At 43.0% G+C, this 9,349-nt stretch overlaps 1 pseudogene; it reads left to right on the top strand.

Moving 5' to 3' along the window:
- Nucleotides 1–637: 637 nt before the first annotated feature.
- Nucleotides 638–1,244, top strand: LOC138834633 (vesicle-associated membrane protein 4 pseudogene; annotated as a pseudogene).
- The last annotated feature ends 8,105 nt before the right edge of the window (nt 1,245–9,349 follow it).

The raw sequence follows: 9,349 nt of genomic DNA, 5'->3' as shown, positions 1-9,349 counted from the left end.
GTTCAAAGCCAGCCTGGGCAGGAAAGTCTGCAGACTCTTTATTAACAAAAAGGTCAGAAGTGGAACTGTGGCTCAAGAAAGAACTAGCCTTTAGTGAAAACACAAGGGAGAGCATGAAGCCCTGAGTTCAAGTCCCAGTACTAATGGGGGGGGGGAGAGAGAGAGAGAGAGAGAGAGAGAGAGAGAGAGAGAGATAGAGAGAGAGAGAGAGAGAGAGAGAGAATGGAATTTTGAAACAGTCCTAAATCCAAGGGTTCACATGCAAACTTGCCAGGTTACCTTCTGAGCCTTGGCCTCGCCTCCTCATGCAGTGGTTTTGATGGGTACAGAGTAAGTGCTTTAAAAATATACCTGAAAGCCATTTCCAGGTTGACCTCTGCTCATAGCATGCTTATCCACAAGTTTCTTTAACTCCTTTGCAAACAAAGAAAAACAAAATGATCTACAATGTGCTTTGTATGGTCTGGATGTGACTCCCACCTCAAAATAATTCACTCTCGGGGGTCCGCGCCCACCGTCGCCCCGCCCGGCCTCCTCCGCGCTCCGTGCCCGCGCCTTCCTCCGCCCGTCCGGGCTCCTCGGGAGCCCCAAGGTGAATACTGCCTCTGGTGAGAAATAGAAGAGTGTGAGTAGAAATATGACCCCCAAGTTCAAGCGCCACCTCAACGATGATGATGTTACTGGCTCGGTGAAAAGCGAAAGGAAGGGGACCATCTGGACCAAGATTTTGACCTAGAAATGATCAAAGTAAGCATGTGCAGAGTCGTGTGGATGAAGTTATTGATGTCATGCAAGAAAAAATTACAAAGGGAATTGAAAGAGGGGAGAGACTCGAGGAGCTGCAGGACAAATCAGAAAGCTTATCGGACAATGCGACTGCTTTTAGCAACAGATCGAAACAACTTCGAAGGCAGATGTGGCTGGCGAGACTGCAAAATAAAAGCCATCATGGCTTTGGTTGCTGTTATCCTTTTGCTAGTGATTATCATTCTTATAGTTGTGAAATACTGTACTTGATTTGATGACAGAGATCCTCATTAAACAAGATCTGGGACAATAATAATAATAAAAGATTGCTGCATAATTTAAATGAAATCTATGTATATAACTTCCCAAACTTCTTTTTCAAGAAATTAAGAGCTCAGATCATCCTGCACTTGAAAAACTGAAGTTACACCGTCATCAGAACAGTCATTCTTTAACAATAGTGAAGATGAACAGAAAAATTCAAGTAGCTTTGCAAATAGTAGTTGGAACTGAGTGAAATCCAGTCACTGTTTTTATGCCTGAAACATAACCTTGTGATTTGTGTTTAATTCCAGCTGCCTGTTGCCTGGCAGCCATTTTGGCATTACAATTCTGATTAACCAGTTATTCCTTCTGATCATAACATAATAATACGTATAGTCTTTTGGCTCCTCTGTCCTAGCAGAGCACACTAGAAATTTCCCTAAGGTTTTGTAAACTTGGAGATTTTTTTTAATCTTTTGGGGGACTTCTTGATTCAAAGAAAGTTCAATATTGAAGATGGACCAATGTCTAAAGTGGAGGGAGAGAAATTAATACACATATATGTATATAAAAATGCCCTCTGGGAGCTCTCCTGTAGACTACCTGTCGCTATAGTCCTTTCTGTATATTTCTGTACTCTGCATTTGAAAATTATAACGTTGGCATCATTAAAGCAAAAAGTGTTACCTTTAAAAAAATAATAATTCACTCTCCAAAGTTCACTCGAATTCACTTTTATGTTAAGTCTTGCTTTAACATTCTTTGATCTTTAATTTGATGTGCCAATGGTATTTGGAGGTGAAGCTTTGGGAGATAATTAGTATTAGATGATGTCATAAAGATGGACCTGCCCTGATGACATTAGTGGTTCTACATGAAGACAAAGAATGGCCTCTTGTACCATTTGAGGTCAGTTGCCAGGCTATGATGTACCAGGGAGTCCTCACCAGAGGATTTCTGGATGTCTCAGCCTCCAGAACTGTGATCTAAAAGAATGTCTATTCGTTATAAATGGCTCAGTCTGTGGTATTCAGTTATAGTAAACTGACTGAAACATGTGGAGTTTTATGTTCCAAAATGAGAGGAACATATTAGATCCAAGATTTAATTCCACTGCAAGATGTGTTCTGCAAATAGCATGAGTATTTCAAAGTTAAACAAAAAAAAATCATAAAATTATGCATCTTTTTCCATGGAGTATCTACCATTAGCATGGTCAGTAGCCTCCCTGTCCTTCCAGTACCTTCTTTTACTCACTGAGTCAGCAGCTCATTCAAAGACACATGTTTAAACCTGCAGACACAGATGAGATTGAAATGGCATTATCCCCATTTAATAGGCAGACTATGAGTAGTAATGCAATATTCAGAACTCGGGCTTTCTGCCTCTGTTTCAGGATTCTCTTCCTAACCTGGTTCTCTGTCTTCCTCACAGAGCATGAGTTCTACTTGCTGCAGTATTAGACCACTCCTCAGTGGTGGAAAACAGAGGCAAGCAGGAGGCAGGAAGCTAGGTGGAATGAACAAGCCACAGGCCTTAGCATCTTAAATGTAACTCATCACCTCTGTATACCCCTTGACCCTTGACAAAACATCATTTAGGATCCTACTTCTTAATTCATGCAATGGGCCAAACCTTACCTCCTAAGAAAAAAAGCATGGAACGTGATATATGTAAATTATAAAACACTCCACAAATGTAATATAATACATGTAAATTGTAAATATTCCACACATGTAAGATTTGCCAAGCCCTTGCCAAAGAGTACAACAGGAAAATTGGATATCATGAAGTATATTATTAAAACATTTGCTAAACCCACAAAACATCCCATGTTAGAAGCTAAAATCCATCCTAACTTCAGAATAAGGACCAAGCTAAAATATGAGAGCAGTGCTGCTAATGCGGGCATCCCTGGGACCAGTGGTGCCATCTCAACACTTTTAGAGGGATATATTTGTAAGCCTCACTCTGGATGGGTGATGACACATTTTCTGGGCCTGGGGATCAGGCTTCTGCAAGTTAACAAGCTTCCAGGTGAATCACACGTGCAAGTTCTGAAACAACCCAACCTAATATACTTAAAGTTAGTCACAATCACTACCTTAATCCCAGTGTCTTCAAGAAGGTTATTAGCACACCTATTACAGATGAGGGGGAAAAAGTCATAAATTCAAATTTGGCCCAGGTTAAGGATGAACTATTGCTAGGCCTAGGCTTGGAAAAGTGTTGCTTATGTGTTTAAAGTGGTAGCTAATGACTGTAGTCTTAGCTGAGATCTGAGGATTGCAGTTCAAAGCCAGCAAGGAAAAAAAAAAAGTGCATGCAACTCTTATCCCCAATTAACTACCAAAAAAGAAAAAGAAAAAACGGAAGTGGTAGTAGAGCTCTAGCCTTAAGCACAAAAGTTCAGGGATAGCATCCAGGCCCTGAGTTCAAGCCCCAGGACTGGCACAAAAATGAAAAACAAAAAAACTCGTCTTCAGCCTTTAGAGTTAGTAGATGGTAGAAGCTTTAAGAGGTGGAGCCTAATGGGAGGAAATTAAGTTATTGGAGGTGTGCTCTTGAACGTATATTGGGATCCAGCTCTTTCTTCTCTTTCCTTGCCTTTCAGCATCCTTGAGGTAAGTAGATTCTTCTACTACACCCCCAACACCACAATGGGTTACCTCACCAGAGATCCAAAAGCAATGTAGCCAACTGACCATAGACTAAATTCTCCCAAACTGTGAACCAAAATAAACCTCTTTTTTTCAGTTGGTTGTTAAGTATTTTGTTTGTTTGAAAAGCTGACCAACACACCAAAGCAGTTGAAGATTAGTCACTACAAAACCTGAGCTGAGTTTTGCTTAAAAGATAATAATGGAGGGAAATTAGTGAGTGAGGAAGATGGGAACAGAGGGGTCTCAACTGCTATAGCAGATGCAAATGGACTCCTGGCCAACAATATGTAGCTAATTGTTGTTCCAAAAATTTAGCAAGTGTCAACTAGCCACTGTCATCAGCGCCATTATCCTTACCACAGCTTCCACACTCCAGCTTGGACTGTGCTCATGAATATCTGTATGACTAAGTTTCTTTGGCCCTTCATGTATACTTACTGTGTTAAGAAAGAGGTCAGGAAAGGGCATTTGCATGTTTTACAACAGGCCCTTTGATCATTGGCAGAAATGCTTATAGTCAATAGAGAAAAATTGGGGGAGTCCTATTTTTTTTTGCCTTCTAGGCCTATGCTAACATTGACCCCATCATCAAAGGGGTCAACTGCAGACCAAATGAAACTGGTTTCTAGAAGTGAGAAGTGAGTCAGAGTGTATAGCAGCTCATTAAAAATAATAATAATAAAGGCATTTGCTAATGAGTGTGGAAAATTTCAGTAAATGAAAGAGACCCACTCCATTATGACAGTCCTAGAGTTGCTCAAACCTAATTTTGCAACAGTAAGAAGAGAATAAAAATGTCCTGAGCTGGTTGTCCTACATTCACAGACATGATAATCTTAAAGAAACATTTTACGGTGTATCACTTAAAGAAAAGTGTATTAATCTTTCCTGAAGAAAAAAAAAACTATTTGGTTGACCTAGAAAATAAAAGCATTCATGAGAAGTATGAGCAGAAGTTTTCATTATTCCTTAAGCCCTTGCTTCAGAGGGACAAAAACTTCCACCCTCCACTGAAGGGCGACAATGCCAAGTTGCCAAGCAACTGATCTTTTATGGTAGATCGCCACGGAGACTGATGTAAACAAAATCATAAATCCCATTACCCTGCTAAATACTGGGTCTGGGTTAGAAAGAGAGCAAAAGAGCTGCTTTTCAGGTTAAAAGAGATAATATGAAACAGTGAGTGGTAAAGATTTTAGTCTGAGGAAATTGTCATGGGTGAGACTGTAGTTAATGCAGCTCTTGGTTTGGGGTTTTTTTTTTTCTTTTAGTAGAGAAGGCCCCAGATTTTCTTGTGTCAAGAAAAGCAGTCTTAGTTGAAAGAGTCATTTCCAAATGAAAACTTAACTCCAGCACCCCCAGGGCCCAGCTGGGCTCAACCACCAAAGTCCTCATTCATGTTGGCTTTTCCCAGCCCGGTCATCAAGTGTCCATCTACCAAAACCCTCTCAGAGTCCATGGTCATGCTCACTTGGGAAACAGCTCCTAGAAAGAAGATCGAGGGGATCAGGTTGTATATTTTATAATCCATTCAGGAAAATGAGTATTTTTAAAAAGTGGCATTCATGGAGCCTGTCTCTATGGTGTGACAGCAATGGGTATCCTGAGAATTAAATAGCTCTATTTCTACTGAGCAGATAAGAAGCTGGAGGCCCATGGCAAGGATGTCTTACCCACAATCACCAGTTGAGGTTGGATAGCAAAGATGACCCCTTCAAGGTTGAGTTGATATTTAATATGGCTCCCACACACTTGGAGCTAAGTCCATCAGCCTGCAGAGACCTCTGCCCCAAACAAAGCAGTAACTCCACTTCAGGAACATTGATCCTGCTGAGGGAATAACTCATGTTCTAATTCCCACTAGAATGACCCAGGATCTTCAAGAGTGTGCTAAGAATGTTTAACAATAGGTTCTTTGAAGCAGGAGTGTGGCTCTGGTTTCTGTGGTTCAAATACCCCCACTGTGGACAATTTTAGGCAATCTATAGTAGGTTCACACCACTGGCTCTTCTGGCTATACACAAGTCCAGCATATACTAACTAGCAGTTTATTATATCAGTCTCAATGGTCAACCTCAGATAAATCAAACCAGAATTCCCTAGGATGGAGTCCAAATCTCTGTGTGTGTGTGTGTGTGTGTGTGTGTGTGTGTGTGTGTGTGTGTGTGTGTGTGTGTGTGTGTGTGTGTGTTTAAGCCAAGGATTGAGAACTATTAGACTAGAAGCATTATATTCAAGAGCCTTTTGGCATCTTTGGCTTTGTTCTAGTAAGAACACACTAGGCTCCATAACTAAATACCAGTCATCAAAGTCAGGCATTGGTGGTTCACTCCTAGTTATTCAGGAGGCTGAAATTAGGAGTATCAAGGTTCAAAACCAGCCTGGGCAGAAAGTTTGCTAGACTTCATCTCCAAAATAGCCAGCAAAATGTTGGTTTAGAGGCATGGCTCAAGTGGTAGAAAGCTAGCTTGGCAAGTATGAGTTCAAATCCCAGTTCTAACAAAACAAGCTAAGCACCAGTGGCTCACACTTGTAATCCTAACTACTCAAAGCTGATAGCTGAGAATGATGGTTCAAAGCCAGCCTGGGCAGGAAAGACTGTAAGATTCTTATGTCCAATTAATTATCAGAGAAGCTGGAAATGGACCTATGGTTCAAGTGATAGACAGCCAACATTAAGCAAAAACCTGGGGAACAACACCCAAGCCCCAAATTAAAGCCCCAGGACTGGCGTGCGCGCGCGCGCGCCCGCACACACACACACACACACACACACACAAGCCAGACCCATTCTCCATGAGTCAGACCAAGCCTTGGCAGCAGCAATATCCCCATGTGGATGATTTGGCATATGGTCACCTGTGTTTGCCCTAGTTCCTGGGTTCCAACAAGTGATACTAGCACAGGGTCACAAAACCAAATGCCTACAGGGTCCCATCAAACCAAGAAAGCAATGGAAGGCAGGTGAATAGGACCCAGGACACCTAACCCTGTCTGAAAGTCCAGTTTTGGTGGATCCTTGGCATGAGAAAGGTATGCTCCATTGTCCAGAAGAACTTTTCACTTCTTCAAGATGTGACACAAATGGAGCTTTGTGTGAACTCTTCCTATCTAGGCAACTAATTGAATTTCTAAAAGTTCCTGGTAAACAATATCACTCTCTTCTTTGGCGCTTGTTTTTGAGGTGGAGTTCCCTGATCTTTGGGTACCTTGAAGGAAACAGGACTTGTCTCTTGGTACCTGTGGGATGCAGATTGAAATGGAATGTTAGCTTGAAAGTATAGTAATCACAGCATTGACTTGCAGGAGCTCCTGGAGCCTGAAAGCCCCTCTTCTACTCCTAGCCCAAGAGTCTCCCTCACCCAGACACTTCACTCAGAGTGGTTGTAAGCAAGGGGAGGGAGCCTGCTTGGTTTCTGGAAGCAGACTTTAGACTACACTGGTCAGGATAGTCAGTACAGGAAGGAATCACAGGAAATAGGAGTGGGTGGGAAGGGGCCAGGAAGGGGGCTGGGGTGGGATGGAGACAAATGGGCTGTTCCTGAGCAACTGATTCTACATGGCAACTGCCATGGAAACTCCAAGTCAGTGCAGACACCCCTTAGGATCAGTCCGCCCAAGAGACTAGAAGCCAAGGCAGGTATCTAACTCTTTATCCATCGTTGCTGTGAGCTCTGCTGGGACATAGCCTTAAGGCACTTTGGCAGGCCCTGAGCTCAGCCACACACCCTTCAAGATGAAAAGACTGTCACAGGTGTTTTCAGGAAGCTTCCTTCTGATGCCTAGAGGTGAAGGTCAACATGCAGGCAGGAGGCCAACACACCAACATCAATACGAAAATGCTAAGGAGCTCATCATAGGGGACATAGAATAAGGGGGACTGTGTGGCATCAAATCTTAGGCAGGGCAAGATAGAGTCCAAGGAGCTAGGACACAGCAGAAGAGATAAGATCAGATTGGATCCGCACATCCTTGGCATCCCCAGTCTGCAGATGGGGAGAGCTCATTCTCTGCTGGCCCTGCCCTTCCCTGCCTTCCTCAGCTGATTTTTCCAGTGGGGCTTGGAGTCTACACCTGAGAGAGAAGTTCTAGAAAAGTAAGGACCAGACAAAATGGTCAAATAGCCAAATTTGTCTCTTGCTGCTTTTCAGTTCTACCTTTGGAAAGTTCAGCCCCTGTACCTAGAATACCCGAGCTGGACAGGTGCCTGGATGGCTGGAAGTAGCCACAAATGGTGCAGAAGAAAGCAAGACCCCTAGGAGAATGTTAGTCCAAGTCTGAGAAACAGATGCTAAGACAAGACAAAACATGTAAGAGTTTTATTAAGGAAAATGTCTGGATGGAAAACTAGAGAAACAGAGGAAGCAAGGAGAAGACATTGCCTGTCTGACCTTGAAAGGAGAGGCAGGAGAGTTGGGCAGAAGTGTCTAGACTGACAGGCATCTGGAGGGAAGCTTGGCGAAGCCCTGGGGGAGGAAGTCCTCAATCCAAAACCAGCTCTCAGGACAGCCTGCTTCTCTCAGGACAGAGCAGTGGCTATGCCTAGTTGCAGTGATTGATGATTTCAGAGTCCAGCACAGAAAGTCTTTGGTTAATTATACTGGCCACTCACTACAGTGGAACATAATCAGGAGTACTGGGGAGGGCATTGGATTTTTCCATAATTTGGGGAACCAAGGTTCAAGTTGTTCTAATTCAGCATTAAAAGGAGAGTGGATATTGCTCTGTATAAATACAGATACATATTTGTAAGTTTCCTTATGGTAAGCATTCGTTTCTATTCTTTAGTTTTTTGGCTCAAGGCTGATACTCTACCACTTGAACCATGGTTCCACTTCCAGATTTTTCCTGATTAATTGGAGACAAAAATCTCAGACGTTCCTGCTTGGAGTAACTTCAAACTGCAATCCTCAGATCTCAGCCTCCTGAGTAGCTACGATTACAGGCACCCAGCCATTAGTTGTTTATAACTGCAGGCAGGAGGTATGTAACCACTGTGGAGGCTCCACTCCATACCATCTATCAAGCCAGAATGGCCACCACTACCACACTACCACAGACAGCCACTGCTTGTTTCCTCACCCCTGAATGGGCATCTCTGCCTTGGGTGTTTCCCAACTATCCACTTCCCCTGTGACAGACCAACCCAGAAATAGTAGTCAGCACTGTGGTCTAGGGCCCCTAAAGGCTGCATCCTAATTCCTTCCCCTCCTGTCAAAAATAAAGATTCAATAACTCCTTGTGTAAGAATTCTCAGCTTGGAAGCTGGGTGTGGATGGCTCATGCCTATAAAGCTGAGAACAGGTGTATGTATCAAAGTTCAAGGCCAGCCTGGGCAAGAAAGTTCACAAGATTCCTTCTCAACCCACAGGTTGGCCCATGCCCTGTCATCCCCAAATTACATCGGAAGCTGAAATTGGGAGGATAGTGGTTCCAGACTAGCCTACAAAAAAAGTCCACAAAACCTCATCTCAAGAGGAAGATGCTATGTATTGTAAATGCTTGTCTTCCCAGCCGGGTACAACAGGAAGCCTAACCCAGGTAGATTGTAGTCCAGGCAGGAAGCAAGACCCCGACACATCTTAGGAAACCCAGCCAAGGACAGGGGATTAAAAAAAAAAAACTTGCACAGACTCTAATGACTCATAATGACTCTATTGAAGCATTATTCTCTG

The sequence above is a fragment of the Dipodomys merriami genome, unplaced genomic scaffold, assembly GCF_024711535.1.
Source record: "Dipodomys merriami isolate MVZ:Mamm:240054 unplaced genomic scaffold, mDipMer1.0.p SCAF_22, whole genome shotgun sequence".
Classification (NCBI taxonomy): Eukaryota; Metazoa; Chordata; class Mammalia; order Rodentia; family Heteromyidae; genus Dipodomys; species Dipodomys merriami.
The sequence above is the reverse complement of the archived record's forward strand: the minus strand, read 5'-3'. Positions and strand labels throughout refer to the sequence as shown.